This window comes from Mesoplodon bidens, assembly GCF_964165515.1.
Source record: "Mesoplodon bidens genome assembly, chromosome: 18".
Taxonomy (NCBI): Eukaryota; Metazoa; Chordata; class Mammalia; order Artiodactyla; family Ziphiidae; genus Mesoplodon; species Mesoplodon bidens.
Genome location: NC_138175.1, coordinates 30,497,147 through 30,516,578, shown reverse-complemented (window position 1 = coordinate 30,516,578; position 19,432 = coordinate 30,497,147).

Genomic DNA, 19,432 nt, shown 5'->3' with positions numbered 1-19,432 from the left:
GCCATGGCCGCTGAGCCTGCGCGTCTGGAGCCTGTGCTCCGCAACGGGAGAGGCCCGCATACCGCAAAAAAAATAAAAAATAAAAAATAAATAAGAGGCATTGGGACAGTAGGTTCAGTCCCCAACACCCTTCAGACTGACACCAAACTTCACACTTGCCAAAGCATTTCCCATTTTCAGAGTAAACCACCCTTCTCCTAATTAACTTGCCAGATTAGCCAATATTATCCATTTCTTCTCAAATTAGCTTGGTTGTTGCCTATTCTAGGCCGAATGTCCCAGCTGTTACATCCTCTCCAGTGTGCGCACACGTGTGTATGCCATGGTGGAGCCAGACAAATTCATCCCAAGTTGGTTGAATGTATTCCCAAACCTGTTTATATGCCAGTTGTGCTTGTTCTTATACTTACATAATTACATTAAATATTACATAAACCAATGAAATGGGAGTACAAAACCAAGGAAGTGAATGCTTTGGAAGGTTACAGGAATGGCAGTTTTCTAAGAAAATGTGTGTCAAACAAGGAGGGAATTAAATAATTAGGAAAGGCTGCAGAAGTTGTGAATATCTTGACAGATTCTGCATACATGTTGCTTTGCATGTGCAAAGTTCTCACTCCACACTGAAGAACATTAGAAATTATAGGTGGAATGGTATGGGTTTAATTCAAGTAAGAATGATTCCTGGAACTCCATGGGGAAGGGTCACGTTCAACAAAACTGCCTTGGTCCTATGTGAAAAAAAATCAGCAAATGCGCATTTACTTATCAAATTTAAGTTAAAATGCTTGCAACAAGTATATACCATTTCCGATGATTTCCACTGTCATTTTGGAATACTGAATTACTACCCAGCTAATCATTTAAGACACTTCTGCTATTCCTCTTCAGGTCAGAAGAGCTAGGATTGATAACCTGTTGCACAGGTGAGAACACAAAGGCCAAGCAGCAGGAAATGGTTTGTCCACAGTCTCAGAGCTCATGAAGGTTCAGCTGGATCCAGCTCCTCTGCCTGCGTGGAGGACAGAATTCTAAGAGGGCCCCCGAGATTCCCACCCTATGGTGTACACACCCTGTCCAGCCCCCTCCCCTGAGGCTTCTGTCCTGTGATGAGGTTTCTAATCAGTGTACTTTGCATTAACCAAAGTGAGATCATCCTGGGTGGGCTGGACCTAATCAGGTGAAGGCGAAGGTCCAAAATACCTTTTCCTTGCTGACCTTGAAGAAGATGAAAGCCACCTTGAGTTCTTCAGCTTCAGGGCACTGAATTCTGGCAACAACCTGCATGAGCTTGGAAAGGGAACCTGAGACTCAAATAAGCCCCAGCCCTGGCCGACACCTTGATAGCAGTCTTATGGGACCTGAGCTAACCCATGCACCTGACTCGCAGAAACTGAGATAATCAGTTGGTGTTGTTTGAAGCAGCTAAATTTGTAGTAATTTGTCACACAGTAATAGAAAACTCATACAGCCCCCAAAGACCCCAAAATATAGTCGTGCTACCCCCACGCCTGCCTATCAGATGGAACTTTCTGGGCTTGGAAGACAGTGAGCTGCTCTTGTGCGGATAGACTCATTCAAGGTGACTTCTTACTTCTGGAGTGAGGTCTTGCTTTTATTCCAGGCAACTTAATTTTCTATATGAAATTCAGTTTAAGTAAATTATTAGGAAGAAAGTCTCCCGCCTCCTTCCCACTCTGAGGGAAGGGCACTTGTATTAGCTTCTGTTTTTGAATTAAACATCAATAAAGTGGCCTGTCATTAGTGTTACTTCGGATGAGGCTTCTGTAAATTTCATACCCTGTTAGATCCTCCTCCGCCTAATAAGTTTACTTTTTCCAAGTGTCCAGATTCCTCACACCCGCCTCTTCTCAAACACAGAGAGGCAGCCTCTAATTGCCAGTCCCAGCAGCCCTTGGGCCCTGCTTTTAAAAATGAAAGTGCCTGAAAAGGAACCACTTGAAACCATTTATTAGCTGCTCTGGGTGTCTTCTTCCCCCTCCAGGGCGATGGGAGGTCTCTGCCGTTTTCACCAGATTGAACAGCTAAAGGGCAAAGGCGAGTTTTTATTTATTTTGTTACTTTCGGTTCCTAGCATAAGACCTGGCAAGACACACAGAAAATATTTGCAGAAGGGAGGCAGGAAGGAGAGGAAGAAGAGAAAATAAAACAAAAGGAAGGAGGGAGGGCAAAGAAAAGGAAAGGCAGGGAGGAGGGAGGGCAGGTGACAGCTCCTCTGGTCTTGCAGTGTGTGGTGACACACACAAAGCATCCATGACCTGTGTACCCGGTGCCCCAGCCACACCCCTAGCCCACCCAAAGGTCGCTGCAACCCTTCCTGGCCTCTCTTCCAGCTTACTGAATCTTTCTACTCGAAGGCAATTTCCTGGCTGTGGATGTGTGCTCAGACTACATCCAGGACTGGCAGCAAATGCCAAGAGACTAGGGCCAGAAGAGCGACTCTCCAGGAATGAGCCATGAGAATTGGCAGCTACACACTCCAGCTGCCCTGCCCCCGAGTGGGGTGATGCCGAGGTGTGCGCTACAGTCTCCACCAGGTCCTCGGAAGAAATGAGCCCCCTCCTGTTGCCCCAGCAGTAGCCCTCCCCCTACTGCCCCCTTCACTGGGTTTCTGCCTTCCCTGTCTCACTGTCCCACTTACGGGGCTTCCTGGCATCACCTCCCAAGTATACTCCTTGCACCCGTCTTGTCTCAGCCCCCTGTGGGGGGAAGCCAACTAAAAGCCCTTTCTTGCCTAGCTCATGCCTGGCACAGACATCACTAATCAATCACATTGCTTGTTCCTCTGGGGCTCAGACAAGGCTCCAGAATCCTTCCATGCACAAAGCTCTGGGCAACCATGATTAATCAATCATCCCATGGAAGAGTGAGCCCTCACTCCAGAAATTCTGTCCCTGGCCCTCTTCTCATGGGGTCAATGGCAACCCCTGTCCAGATGCGGTGCTACAGCAGAGCCCCTCAACGGCTGAGGGAAATAGATCACCACACTTTATGATAAATGGTGTATAGTGTGGAAAGCAGTCAAGTAACAATGACAACTCATTGATATTAAGTATTCACTCTGCACCAGGGAAATACTGTTCCAGACACTGTCCCAGGTACTCCACATGGAATAAAATATTTTTTCCTTTTGATAACCTTATGAGGTGATCCTAATGATAATCTTTTATCCCTATGGTAACCCTATGAGATAGATATTTTCATCATCATTGTATAAATTGGAAAACTGAGGGACAGAGAGGTCAAGTCACTTGTTGAAGGTCACAGAGCTTGTCGGTGGTGGAACCCCGATTCAAAGCCAGTTTGTCACAAAACAATACTACCTCTCATGGTTAATGTACAAAACGTCACTCATCCAAGTGATGGAGATTTTCAGCACATCCTGAATTAGGAGGCAACATGCTTGCCTAAAGCAGAATGCAGCCTGGGAAGGCCTGGATTAGGGAACACACCTGTCCCCCCGATTGAGATAGGACCAGCTCAGAGGATCAGGAGCATCCAGCCAGGGCCATGTGCATCACTCCCCTCCCAGGCCCTTCCACCTAGCCAAAGCTCATTGCATCCAGGGTGGCACTTGGAGACCACAGGTCTGGGAATCAGGGAACTTTCCCTGACAAGCCCCAAGTGCCTGGCTGGAAATAAATCATTTCTATGCACCACTGCGCAGCCTGGAGGCCTTCCTCCAGAAAGAAGCCTGCTTGGTTACTTGCCACTTTATCTGCAAGCGGGAAGGGGAAAATGTGTTTCTGTACCCCAGATCTCTCCACCATCTCCTTCCAAAGCTGCTTATGGGGAGCCCATCAGTGCCTGAGACAGAGAGAGACTGATAATGCCCTTGCCAGGGCTCAGCAAGTGATGGGACTAATTAAGTGTGTGTCAACTGCAGACCTACAGCTCCCTCCGAGGAGGGAGGGCCAGAGCCAGGCTTGAGGGTCTGAGAGTTGGGGACACCAGGGCCTGGAGTTCCTGCAAACACAGGTGTTGGCATTGGGAAGGATGGGAGGCTGGGCCCTGCTGGTGGACTCATAGCAACAGCTGACACAGTGGCTTCCAGAGATAACCCACGTCAGGCAGGACCTATTGTAATTCAAGAAATATAATAATAGCTACAGTTATTGAGGACTCATGTGTGCCAGGGACTGGGCTGGGAGGTTTCCTCATATGATCTTACGCCATAGTTAGGGCCTGCCTGGGTGCAGATGCCAGCCCTGTAGTAGCTGTGACCTTGAGTAAGTTACCTAACCTCTCCAAGCTTTCTCATCTCTAAAATGGGGTTACTGATAGTTCCCAAACTTGGAATAGTGCACATAGAACCCTTTTTGTTATCACTTTATTTAATCCTCCCAGTCGTTCTGGGAGGAGCTATGATAATCCCCATTTTACAGAGGTGGAAACTGAGGCACTGAGAAGTTAGGCCATTTGCCCAAAGTTGCACAGAGGTGGCTGGGCTTGACTGCCGGGACTGCCCGTATCCTGTGAAGATAAGAAAGTCTTTCTTCCTTGTGAGTTCAAAGTCCCCTGGGAGCTGAGGGAGTGGGCAGGGCTTCCCACTGGGGTCTGGTCTCAGCTCTGCCTTTAGCCTGAGATCCACTCTTACTTTCTGAGCCTCTGGGGCCTCAGTGCTGCTATGTGCAGGCAGATGGACAGATGGCTGTGATAACAGCTGTGAATCGTTCCTGCTCGGAGATCTGCTAGTGGGTGAGGACTGCTCAGTGCCTGGGAGCCTAGTCACGTGCAGAAAAACTCTGGCGATTTCCTTTGTCCCGGGTACCTCAATACCCACCTCCAGTACTAGTCCGGAAAGTGCTTTTGTACCAATTACATAACGGCTCCCCTACCTTCAGAAAGGATTTCAGGATGGATTTCAGCCCCCACTTGCCTCCTTGGCCAGGAGCCTTTTGGCAGTGCACAGCCTGCACAACTGCACATGGCAGCCCTGCAGATGCCTGACATTCTACCCTCAGCCCCCTGTTCCTTGGGATAATAAGCATAGCAGGCTCTGGAGTAGCTATAAGAAGGCAGTCATCCTCGGGGTGGGGAAGGCACAACAGATCTGACCATGCTTCATAGGGGCATCATTAGAATGAAGCTGGGCACAGGCAGAGGATGAGGGAGGAGGTGGCAAGGGGCTACCACTTCTACTGTCCACGGCCCTGTTCTGCTTCTGTGCCCCGGCTCTGAGGACACACGCAGGAGACCCTCTTCAACCCAGTAGAGAGGGGATCAGAGTCTCTCTGCTTCCCTCCTGCAAGGCGTGGGTGTGTCTGTGCTGGCTAGGGTGGTATCCCTCTTCTGGCTCAGGGTCCCAGACCCACCAGACCTGGTCTACTCCCCACAGTGGGACCCATGGACACCCTTACTAAGCCCATTTTAAATTGGAGCCATTGGGGTCAGAACACAAGACATCAACGGTAGAGGAGTGGACAGGAAGTCCGGCCTTGGAACCCACCATCCCACTACCCACAGGTTGCTCTTACGGCTGACACCCTTCTCGGGCTCTCACTGCAGGCAGACAGTCCCTTTAACAGAAGACAAAGCTGAGGGTCAACGTGGGGAAATGGCTTGACAAAACTTGTAGGACCCAGAACACTAACAGACTCTAGGTTCCACGGAGCTGGCTTTAGCTTTCTGTCCCACTGGGTGGACAGACCCCTCTCTGAGCCATCTGCTGACCCCTCCCCAAGGCCTCTGTGTGGGATTCAAGTCAGGAAGGTCAGTCTGGATTTCTCATTGTTCCCACGATGACCACTCTTTTCCCACCCTCTCACTATCTTGCAGAGATGGATACAATGTCTGTTGAGAATGCGCCTCCTTATTTCGGGGAGAAGCTGAACAGGTTTATATTTACACAAATAAAACCTGAGTTAGGCAGAAACACAAAGTTGTTTTGTTATTGTGTGGGATTTCAAATCGGTATAAAGGGTGCCTACCCCTGCCAGGTAACCACAGGGGCAGGCTGTGTCGATTAATTAGATTACTGCCTCTCAGCTCCAAGAGGCCCTTCCATCCTCAGCTTTGTGACGCAGGCGCTGGGGCTCTGCAAGCCACACTTCTGGCTCCATGTTAGCTCTGCCAATAGGGTCGCTAGAGGGAGACTGCAAGGCTGGAGGAGGAGGAAGGGATTGGCTCCTTCCGGATTACTTCCTGTCTGCTAGTGGTCCATGCGAGCATCATCCAGGGATGCTTCTTCACCCTGGCTGCAGCAGTTCCCTTCCCAGGCAATGGCTGAGCCCAGTTTACAATTTTTCTAATTCTTGTAGAACCAGCCCCTCGGAGATACCAGCACCAGGTGACAGTGCCCCCTTTCCAGCAGGCTGGATCCTTGACGTCTGGAGGCCCTCCCCCAGAGACACTAACTCCAGCCAACTGGTGTCCCCTCCTCAGAGATCTAGATCCCAGGCCCAAAGGGCTCCCCTTCTAAGCTTCTAAATGTTAATAATTCCAATCTCCTCCCTTTGTTTTCCTGGCTCTAGGGCTGGCAGTCATTTCCTGCAGTTGCAAACTCCATGAAAACTTAGTCTTCTTTTTACGTTTTCAGTTCTCTAATACCTGGTTAATAATTCTTTATATTAAATTCTTTCTGTTCAAATATCTGGAGTGGTTTCTGTTTCCTAACTGGATCCTGACTGAGACATATCCCTGAGGCCTTTATTTTCCCTTCATCTCCACCAGGAGCTCAGTCTCAACCCCCATCCACGTCTCTGTCTTGGTACAGCTAAATCCTCTCCACTCTTCTGAGTCTTGGTGCCACTTCCTCCAGGAAGACCTCTGGGTTCTCCAGCAGTGAGGTATCTCTCCCTGCTGTGAGCTTTCTGACACTTTCCTTGTATTAGGGCACCAACTACTTCCTACTGTGTGTCCTAGGGGCTGGTGTACAGGTCTCACATACATTATTTTCCCAGGCTCCCAGGAGAAGGGAGTTGAGGGAAGGAAAAGATGAGACAGCTCCATGGTGCACTTTGGAAAAAGATAGAGTCATTTAAGATGGCTTTCAAAGAATTTCTAAGTGCAATGCAAGGTATAAAGCTTCTCTCAATCTCCCCAGGCAACCTAGAGTAGAATGCACATTATTCATCAGTGCTTTGCAGATGTCTCTGTGATGGGCTTTGCTTTGTGGATGCAATGACATTTAAGACTTCCTTGTAGGGGAGCACTGAGGAGAGAACGTGGCTGCCTCAAACACGTAGCTGACCCAGTTTCAATGAGATGTACGTGTGCACAAACGTACACCTTGAGGCCCATGTGCCCATCTGCACACTGTAGACACAGCCACGTGCATGTACACTGGCGCCAGCAAACAGCTATGCAAGACCACATCGTATAAGTACTCACAGTGCACTTGAGCACCTCTGCACACATGCTGCCACACACCTACGTGTGTGTGCATAATTATCCACAAGCACACACATGTACAATGTATGCACACCATAAACCTTTAAAACTTCACAAAGCACGGATGAATACACGCATGCACCATGCACACATACAAGTGCCCTGTGCAGGGTCACATGTGTGTACAACCACACACATTCACACATGCACATGTGCACCACATTTGTACAATCAGATGCCTGCCACACATACTACACAGGCACACACAGGCACCCTGTATGCATGCACGAACACCTCACGTGCAGGTATGAGCTGATACAAACGCATACCCTGCATATGCCCACACGCATGTCTGCATATGCTGTATTTGCAGAAATAACCCCGCAGATTTGCTTACGCACACACACATATAGCACATTAATCACACATGCACTGCGCAGGCATGCCCACATGAATATGTAATCTCACACATACCCACACACACCTTGTATGCAGAGGCAAATGCACCACATTTGCACAAGTGTGCATGCATGTCTGCATAGCCAGACACTGCAGGTACACATAATCAGAATTCACATATGTGCACACATGCACGTGGATCACGGCACCTGTGCACACAGTGCACAAATGGAACATACGTGCATGCATAACCACACACACACAGCACATATGCACACGCACACCCAAATGCATGTGTGTACGTATGCTTAAGCGTACCTGCACGCTTAACCACCCGAACATGCGTGCACGCAGGCAAGCGCACACATACACACACACACACACACACACACACAGGCCAGCCCTCGCGGGCCCTCCCGCCAGCCCTGCCGCGCCCGCCTATAATTGCTCCCAGCTCCGGAGTCTGGCAAATCGCTCTTGCTGGGCGGCGGCTGCCGCCCCTGATTAATCCCAGCTTTTCCCGCGCCCTGAGCGCCGACGCCCCCGAACTGCGGCCCGGCCGACCCAGCCCCAGCCCAGGCTCGTAATCAAAATGTAGATTTCCGCGCCGGGCACCTGTTTGCAGGGCTGCGCCTCCTCCCGCTGCCGTGTTTTATCTCCGCGCGGCGGTGAATAATTCATGGCCCCGGGTCTGCTTTGCAGTCAAACGCGCTGCTTTCTGTCCGGCGCCGCCGCCGCCGCCGCCGGCCGCCGGCCGCTGTGATTTATTATTTACTAACGCGCGGCCGCGCCGTGTAAGGTGAGCATTGTGGCTGCTCGCAGAACTGTTACAATCTGGCCTCGTTAGTGGCCTTTCTTGCTGCCTCTCCAAACAGCGGCCCCGCTTATTGATTTTCCCGCGGAACCTCTGCCATGAAATCCCACCGCTGCTGCTCTCAAAGCTGTTGCTATAAAGTCAGACTTGGCCCTTCTTCTCGAGAACAAGAACTCGTGTTTGGATGCGCTTTCTTCTTTTATCCATTGTGTCTTCTCCTCTGCCGACGCGTCCCCCATTAGTGCGTCCCCCTCGGCTCCCTCCTTTCCTGACGACGATTTCGCACCCGGCAGAGGGGATGAGGGTTTTTCTTACGACGGCGGCAGGCGCGTGGGGGGAAGGCGGAGGGACTTTCATGGTGGCAGCAGAGACTGGGCCGGCCTGGGAAACGAAGTTTTCCTGCCTTGAAAGTTTTCAAACGCAGAGAGGCTGATCCGGGTAGAGGATGGGCCGGCTGGTCAGGCTACTATCCCTGTGACAGTGAAGACAGGGTCTCGGGGCGGCTCGTAAGAAGAAAAGGCCAGAACAGGGAGGGGCTTGGGGTGCCCACTGTGTGCCAGGCACTTGGTGGGACTTCCTGATTTATTTAATCCTCAAAACAGTCGCACAAAGAAAGTGTGAGACCTGATTTATGCACAGGAAGTCTCAGGGATAGGAAGAGGCGGCTCTGGGATTTGAACCCCAGGCCCACGGAGGCCACAACCTGCTAGACTTCTTTCTCCTAAGCCACTCTACCCCAGGGCTAGGTCATATCAGGGCCAGACTCCGGTGTGGCCCGGGAGGGACCTCAGCATCCCAGGTCCTCAGTATCCATTCCCATGGCCTAGGGAAGCCCCTCTGTCGTGGCGGAGCCACCCAGCCATAATTCACTTCCCTTGCATTGCCACCGGACCTGAAATTCCAACATGATAGCCACCCTTCTCAATTACGGGACCATGGGTCTAAAAGTCCTTATGGTTCTGTAAGGGGAGAAGCTGGGATGACCCACTTGGGTGTACCTGACCAGAGCAGGTCTAAAGTTTCCTTAAATAAGCACTTCACATCTTGCAGCTTGGCAGGGGATGTACCATGGGGGCAGCACCCAGAGCTGGCAGGGGATCCTGGAGATTTGACCCGCTGGGGGTTCAAGGTCAACCTCACCCACTCATGCTCTCCACGGCCCCTTTACCATGACAAGGAAAAGGTGCTAATGTTTGGTGTGCTTAAGAAACATCAAGAAGGCTAGTGCGGCTGGTGTAATTATCACAAGCATCCTTCTAAGACGGAGGCAGAGGGAAACACAACTACAGAAGAAGAAGAAAGTGATGTGTCCACAGAGCAAGGGGAGAAAAGGCACAGTGATGTGAGCCAAATTCATGGGCCAAGGGGGCCAAGTGGCTTCCAGAAGCTAGAAAAGACAAGGAAATGATTCTCTCCTGGACCCTCAAGAAGGAACCAGCCTGGAGACACCTTGACCTTAGCCCAGTGAAACTGACTTTGGACTTCTGGTCTCCAGAACCATAAAAGAATACATTCACGAGGGTGTAGGCCATTAAGTTTGTGGTGAGTTGCTACAACAGCAATAGGAAAGTCATACAGCTCCAAGTGTGACCAGACCACTCCTCTGCTCAAAGCCCTTCCATGGCTCTCCAGTGCAGAGCCAAAGCCAGGGCGTCCACAAGGCCCAGTGTGCTGTGTGTTCCTGTTCCCTCCTGGCCTCACCTTTGAGTCCCAGCTGCCAGCCTCACTCACTCTGCTCCAGCCACACGGGCCTCCCTGCTGTTCCTCAAGCACACCAGCTACCTTTTCCCACCAGGGTCTTTGCACTTGGCTGTTCCCTCCACCTGGACACTCTTTCCCACATATCCACCTTCCCACCTCTGTCTCCTCCTTCAGGCCTCTGATCAGATGTCACCTTCTCAACGAGGCCTACTGTGTCTACCCCACTTAAAATTACAGGGCTCATCCCCTCTTCACCCCACTCACTCCTGATCCCCTGGGCCTTGTTTTGATTTTTTTTCCTTTATATCATAATGTGTCATCTTCGATAATTTACTTATCATATTTGTTTTTCAGCAGAGACTATGTCATCGATTTCATTATCTCCAGCATTTAACACAGTATATGAAATCTGTTAAATGGTCAAAATTAGAGTTGGGGGGCTTCCCTGGTGGCGCAGTGATTGAGAGTCCGCCTGCCGATGCAGGGGACATGGGTTCGTGCCCCGGTCCGGGAGGATCCCACATACCGCGGAGCGGCTGGGCCCATGAGCCATGGCTGCTGAGCCTGCGCGTCCGGAGCCTGTGCTCCGCAACGGGAGAGGCCACAACAGTGAGAGGCCCGCGTACCGCAAATAAATAAATAAATAAATAAATAAATAAATAAATAAATAGAGGGGATTTGAGTGAAGTTGATACCAAAATGATTTCTGGAAATGTATGAGGACACGAGAGGAATAGGGAGGTAAAATGGATCTTTGGAAAGTGATGAATTGGAGAATTTCTTCAACATATTAAAACTGCCTATAGTATAACAGTAAATTTTATTCAATTTAACAAACTTGGAAAATTTGGATGTGTATGCCCTATTGTTTCCTTTCATTCTTTCCTCCTTCCTTCCTTTCTCTTTTTCTCTCTTTCTCTCTTTCTATCATAATGTTTTAAATTGTCTATCTCTTCCACTAAAACGTAAGTTCCATGAGAGCAGGAATTTCTGTCTGATTCAGTGCTGTATTCCCAACACCTAGGCCTCGCACATAGTAGATATTCAATAAATATTTGTTGCATAGATGGATGAGGGAATTTCTCCCTCTGGCACTGTCATCCCACTGGTTGCACTCTGAAGAGTCTAGGAAGGCAAAGCTCTGACACTCCCCCATGAACTACCACTACCCTCTGCGCTTCAGCTCCTGATGGGCTCCAGCAATGCCCCGTGACGTAGAGAGAAAACCCGAGTCTTGACTCATTCAGCTGACAGTGGAAGAGTTAATGCCAAGGATCAAGGAAGGGCTGGGGTTGCAGCCCAGTTCCTGTCTGGCCAGGATAGCTCACAATCCAGGGGAAGGGAAGATCAGACCAGAAGTCCACCCGCTGTGCTTTGGAGTGGGGACCTTCCCCTAAGCCACACTGGGCAACACTCCCCTCAGGGCCCTGGGTAGGAACAGGGGACATCGGGCGAGCAGAGCCCCTGCCCAGCATTGTTGTTCATTCTTCCTACACGTACTGATCGCCTCCCATGTGCCAGATCCCAAGCTGCGTGTGGGCTGAGGTGCTAGACCAGCCCAGGGCTCCTCAACCTCGGTGCCACTAACATTTCCTACCAGATAATTCTTTGCCGTGTGTTGTCTTATCCTTTGTAGCATGTTTAGCAGCATCTCTGACCTCTATCCACTAGATGCCAGGAGTACCTTCCCCACCCCCACCCTAAGTTGGGACAACCAAAAATGTCTCCAGTCATTGCCAAGTGTTACCTGGGGGAAAAATGCCCTGGTTGAGAACCACTAGGCTAGACGCTCAGGCATCTTGCGGTCCAGTCAGGGAGCCAGTGAAGGAAATAGCCAATGACAATACAGTATGATGAATGTAATGGAGGAATGCAGGATTTTGCCTAAGGCTGGTCCAAGCTCTGCTCACACACTCCAGTGATGGGGAGCTCATTACCTACAGAGGGCTTATCTTTCCTCAATCCATCACCATCTTGGTCTGAAACCCGCTCCCTGTGGCTCCCATCATTAGATCTGTTGGTGACTCCAAACAACCATGTCTGCTCTCTTTTATATGCAAAGAATTGCCTGAGTGTTGGTTGAATTGACGTAGGTCCCTGGGGAACTTCTCAGGCTCCCAATATCTCCATGGACATCCCCATCCCTTCATGACCCTGGAGATCTAGAAGAGACTTTTGCAATCATTCAACCTCATGCCCATGTCACAGATATGTCGCTGGGGTCTCAACAGAGAAGAGATCCGCTTGAGGTCACACAGAACACTAGCAACACCGGTAAGATTGGAATCCCATGATCAGTTCTGTGTTCATGCTTCTTACCTTCTCTATTGACCCCAATTCCCATGTTTTCCTTCCTTCCCAGAATATGCCAGGGACATGCAGGGTGGGTGAAGAGGGCCAGGACTGTGTGTCAAAGCCTGAGTCCCTGCCCTACCCCTCTGTCATGCCAGAGACATAAAAATGGCCTCAGCCCATGTAGCCCAGATCCTTCAGTAACGTCCTTCCTCCAGACTCAGGTGGCTTTCCTGTTATTTGAGTATGAAACTCTTAAACTAAAAGAATAAGCCATTAGATAAGAAAGCAAGCTTTTTAAAAAGATAAATATTAACTCTATCGACAACTAAAATAAAAGAAAGGACCTTAGCCCCAGCATACCAGATGAGTCAGATGTGAGTAATATTTTCAAAGTCATCATAATGTGAATATTTAACACTATTTTAACCAAATCTATATTGGGAGGCTGGGGGAAGGGAAAAGGTGTGCAGGTGAAGGTGGAGAATCTTTTGTAAGAAACCTAAGCTCTCAGATTTCACCGCCATGGGTCAAAACAGATACCTAAAAATGAACAGATTAAAAAATAGCTAAAGACTTCCACTTCCAGCCAAAATGGAACCGCAAGAACTAGATTTAACAATGATAAAAATCCACCTCAAACAATGATAAAACTGGACAAAATATATGAAGCAATGGTTTTTAAGACATTACACGTGACTTAATGAAGGACACAGATCCCTGAGAGATGGACAGCAAATAAGGTAAGCCTACAGCCCAGCTTACTGCCTAGAGAGAGTTTCTAGGCCATGGCATAGGGAGAGGAAACCCAGGTGAGACAGGGTGGATTCCCTGGGTGAGGAGATGGAGTGAAGAATATAGGGAGACCAGGCAGCTGAAGTGTATAGGGAAGAGTACAGGAAGGGAGGGAGCTGCACAGAGACCTGCAGACAGTCCCCTGGAGGAGTCACAGGGTGCTGATCAACACAGGCATGCGAGGAAGCTTCCTGAGGTGGGGAAAGAACCACCCAGAAGGATTAAAGAGCATAGTATTTGGCATTCACACAGGGCCTGCAGTGATACCTATTCCCACCAGCCAGAGTGGAAACCCCTCATAACTCAGAGGATGGAGTAGCGTATTCAGAAGGGTCTTGCCTCAATAGCAGGGAATAATGAGCCCTAGACTAAACACTTCTCTGATCCTGCCAGAGACAAAGAAGTTCGTTTCATAAAGATAATGGGGTCTATTCATCAAGAGGATATAGTAATCCTAAACATTTATGCACTTAATAACTGAGCTTCCAAATACACGAAGCAAAATCTGATGGAGGGGCTTCCCTGGTGACGCAGTGGTTGGGAGTCCGCCTGCCGATGCAGGGGACACGGGTTCGTGCCCTGGTTCGGGAGGATCCCACATGCCACGGAGTGGCTGGGCCTGTGAGCCACGGTAGCTGAGCTTGCGCGTCCGGAGGCTGTGCTCCACAACAGGAGAGGCCACAACAGTGAGAGGCCCGGGTACCACAAAAAAAAAAAACACACACAAAAAAACCCTGATGGAATTGCAAGGAAAAACAGATAAATCCACAATTACAGTTGGAAATTTCAATGTCCTTTTTTCAATAATTAATAGAGGAAGTAGACAGAAAATCAGTAAGGCTATACAAGATTTGTACAGGAGTATCAATCAACTTGACCTGATTGGCATTTACAGAACACCCCACCCAACAATAGTGGGACACACATTCTTCACAAGTGCACACAGAACATTTACCAAGATAGACCATATTCTGGGCCATAAAACAAGTCTCAATAAATTTAAACAGATTCAAAATATGTTCTCTGACCATATGGAATTACATTTGAACTCAATTACAGAAAAATATGTGGAAAACCTCCAAATATTTGGAAACTAAATGACACACTTCTAAATAAACCATGGGTCAAAGAAGAAATCAAAGGAAAATTAGATTTTTCTGAAATGAATATAAATAAAAAACCAAAATATAAAAGTGCATGAGATACATCTAAAAAGTATAAAGGGAAATTTAGAGCACTAAACATGCATATTACAAAAGAATAAGAGTCTACACCAATGACATCCACTTCCATCTTAAGAAACTAGGAAAAAATAAACAAAAGGAGCAAATTGAAACCAAAGTAAGCAGGGAAAAAAAAGAACAATAAAGATCAAAGTGAAAATCAAGGAAATAGAAAGCTGAAAACAATGGAGTAAATTACTGATACTAAAAGATGGTATTTTGAGATCAATAAAATTAATAAATCATTAACCAGGTTGACCTAGATAAAGAGAAGACACAGATTATCAGTACGAGCATTGAGAGAGGTGAAATCACTATAGGTTCTACAGATATTTAAAAGATAATAAGGGACTATTATGACAAGTTTATACCAATAAATTCAATAGCTTTCATCAAATAAACAAATTCTTGGGAAAAAAACTACAAAGCTCATTCAAAAACAAATGGATATTCTGAATAGCCAAATTTATTAAAGAAATTAAATTTTAGTACAGATAAAATCTCCTCATAAAGAAAACTCTAAGCCAAGAAGTCTTCACTGATGAATTCCACTAAGTATTTAATAAAGAAATAATACCAATTCTATAAAAACTGTACCAGAAAATTGAAGAGGATGAACTATTTCCCAACTTTCATAGACCAGCATTACCCTGATACCAAAACCAGACAGCGACATTACTTGAAAACTACAAACCAATATCCCTCTTGAATATGGAGGCAAAACTTCTTAACAACATTTTAGCAATTTGCATCCAACAATTTATAAAAAGATACTACATCATGACCAAGTAGGGGTTATCCCATGAATGCAAGGTTGGTTTAACATTTGAGAATCACTCCATGCAATTCACTATATTAACAAACTGAAAACAAAAAACATGTATGGATATTTCAAAAGATACATGCAAGGCATTCAACAAAATCCAATATTGAGTCTTGATTTTTTAAAAATTGCAGCAAACTATGAATAGAAGGAAACTACCTTTATTTGATAAAGGCTTATATGACAACCCACAGGTAACATCATACTTAATGGTGAAACACTGATTGTTTTCCCTCTAAGATCAAGAACAAGATCAGCATGTCCACTCTTCCTATTTCTATTTAATATTGTTCTAGAAGGTCTAGCCAGTGTGATAAGGCAAGAAAAACAACTTAAAAACACCCATATCGGGAAAGAAAAAATAAAACTGTCTTTGTTCGTGGATGACATGATTGTCCATGATTGTCTAATGTAGAAAATCCAATGGCATCTACAAAAACACTACCAGATTTAATAAGCAAATGTAATAAGGTTGCAATATTCAAGATCCCTATACCAAAATCAATTATATTTCTATATGCTATCACTGAATAATTGAAAATTGGAATAAAATATACCATGTACTAGAAAATATGAAATACTTAAGAATAAATCTGACAAAAGATGTGCAAGATCTATGCCCCAAAAACTACAAAACACTGATGAAAGGTGTTAAAAGACCTCAATAAATGGAGAGATATATCATATTCATGCATTGGAAAGTTCAACATTGTTACGATAACAATTCTTCCCAAATTGATCTACCAATTTGATGCAGTCTCAATCAGAAGGAAGGTTTCTTTGTGGAAATTGACAAGCTGATTCTGAATTTCATATAGAAACGCAAAGGACCTGGAATAGCCAAAACACTTTTGAAAATGAAGATCAAAGTGGGAGGACTAATGCTATCTGACATCAAGTAATCAATATGGTAATCAATACAGTGTGGTATTGGTGTTAAGACAGACAAAAAGATCAATGAAACAGACCAGAGAGTGTACAAATAGACCCACACATATATAGACAAACAATTTTCAACAAAGGTACAAAGAGAAATCAAGGAGGAAAGGACAGTCTTTTTAACAAATGATGGAGAATAATTGGATATCCATATGCAAATAATTGAGTCTTGATCCATACTTCTCCATAAGTATAAAAATTAATCACAGACCTCAAAATGGATCATAAACATAAAATATAAAACTTAAAACTATAGAATTATAGAAAAAAAGGGGGGAAGCTTTGTGACCTTGGCTTAAGGCATAGATTTCTTGGAAAAGGCATCAAAAACATGCTCCATAAAAGATCAATTGAGCATCATCAAAATTAAGGACTTCCACTCTTTGAAAGGTACTGTTTAGAGAATGAAAAGGCAAGCCACAGACTGTGAGAAAATATTTGCAAATCCTCTGATAAAGGACTTGTATCCAGAATACGTAAAGAACACTCAAAACTTAATAATAGGAACATGGAAAACCCAACTTAAAAATGAGCCAATGATTTGAACAAATACTTTACTAAAGAAAATTTATAGATAGCAAATAAGCACATGAAAACATCATGAAACATCATTAGTCATTAGGTAAATGAAAATTAACACCACAATGAGATACCACTAACTCCTATTAGATACACAGCTGTTACAATGGCTTAAAAAGACTAAGCATGCCAGTGCTGGCGAGAGTAGAAAACAACTTGGACTCTCATACACTGCTGATGGGAAAGTAAAATGGCTTGACCATTTGGAAAAGAGTTCGGTAGTTTCTTTAAAAAGTTATACCTAGGCATATCATATCATGGAATTATTCCACTCCTAGGTATTCGTCCAAGAGAAATAAAGGCATTTGTACATAGGTGCCCATAGCAGCTTTATTTATAATTACTGAAAACTGGAAGCAGTCTCAATGTCCAACAAGTTAATGGATAAACAGTCATATATCCATAAGATGGTACACAACTCAGCAGTAAAACTTGTTAATTGCTTGTTACTGCAACAACATGGACAAATCTCAAAATAATTATGCTAAATGAAAGAAGCCAAACAAAAAAGAGTACATATGGTGTGATTCTATTTGTATACAATTTTAGAAAATGCAAACAATTGGCAGTCACAGAAAGATCATGGGTGACTTGGGGATGAGCGGGAAAGGGGAGTTAGGGAGACAAGAGAGGGGTGGCCAAGGAGCAAGAGAAAGTCTGGGGAGATGATGGACAGGCTCATTATCTTGACTAGTGATGGTTTCATGAGTATAAGCACATGTCAAAGTTTATCAAATTATGTACTGTAAATATGTACAGTTTATGGTATGTCAATTATATCCCAAGAAAGCTGTTAAATTGAAAAATAGCTGAATATTATATAGAAGTATGGTAAATAGTAGAAGAAAGAATTTGAAGAGCTGAAAGAGGATGCTTTGGGGGAGTGGGAATTGCAGGTGAGGAAAGGGGAGGGAGACGCAGAAGACTCCTGTTTTTCACTAAACCTCATAAAATCATCTGCCTTTAAAAGCCACATATATTTATTACACTGATACATTTTCTTAATTAAAAAAAAAATAAAGTCACACACACATACCCCTCCTTTCTGAAGCAGGCCGGTCCCCCAAAGAGGTTAAGGCTGTGTTATTCCTCCTCTGGGCCGTCTGCAGCTGTGCCTGTGTTTGTTTGCCCCTGAGTGACATATTCATCCAGATCACTGTCCACCAGACTCTGGACAGGGAAGCAGCACTAAAGGACAGAGGTTTGGTGTTGTGTGGAGAGCAGGAGCCTGGAAGGACCTGGAAAGATCTTTCTGGGGCTCTGCAGAGTCCCACATTAGAGGCTTACCAAAGAAAGTCAAGGGCAAGGCAGAAATGATGGCATCCCAGAGAGTGGGCATAGCGAAAACGGCAGGATCCCAGGAAGCCAGGGGATCAGAGGTGCAGGGATCCCAGGAAGCACAAGGGGCTGGGCCTGTGCCCCCTGGCCCCAGCTTATGGGAAAGCCCTGTCCCCTCCCTAGGGGTGCTTGCCCTGGTCTACAGGCCACTGCCAAGCCCCGACACTTAGTAGGGTAGCACAAGGATTGGCTCTGGGCTCCAAACTGCCTGGATTCAAATCCCATCTCTGTCCCTCCCTGGCCGTGTGATGGACTTTACCGCTCCATCGTTTAATTTCCCCCTCCATAAAATGGGGCTACTTACAATGCACAACTCACAGGGGTGCTTGTAAGGACAGGCTGAACCAATGCGTATAAAGGTCTCTGAGCAGCTGCCTGGTCAGAGACAGGACCCAGGAAGCCTTGTTGTTTCCATGAACCATTTCCCAGATGCACCCAGAAACAGAACCCTGGCTTCGAATCCCAGCTCAGCCACTTTGTACCTGGTGAGCTGGGGCAAGTTGCTTTGCCAACTTGAGCTCCATTTTCTTACCCATAAAATGAAGGTTATAATAGCCACCCTAGAGGGCTGTTGGGAGGGTGGAATGAACTAAACTGCTTTGAACAGCAGCTGGCACTGAGTGAGGGTTCAGCCAATGAGGACCACAGTGATTTTCCCATCACTAGCTTCTCCTCTGGGGTTTGGTCCCCTCATCTCCTCCCTGTGCTCCACCCCAAGTCCACTGTCTATCTTTACACCCCACCCCCAAACTTATTTTAGTCGTTGAAATTTATAAAGAGCTCTCAATTCAGGTCTCAGGAAGCATGGCTTGATGGAAAGACCTTGAACTTTTAAGTGAGACTGTGTGACCTCTGGCAAGTTACTTAACCTCTCTGGACCTCACCTTCTTCATCTCTACAGGTGACATAATTATGCCACCTACATCACGGGGCTGCTGTGACCATCAAGTGAGATGATATGTGTAAAATGCCTAGCACACAGTAGGCATTCAATGGACACGAGTTTCTCCCCTGCCCCCTCTTTGTCTCCCTCTCCTCCGCAAAGGCAGTGACCCAATCTGATTCCATAGCACAGTGCCTGGTCTGCAGTGGGTCCCCAGGAAGTGTTTTCCAGGTGAGTTATTCACTGAATGAATAGTGATGCCTAGGAGAGAGGCCAACCAAATTTGTCCCCCA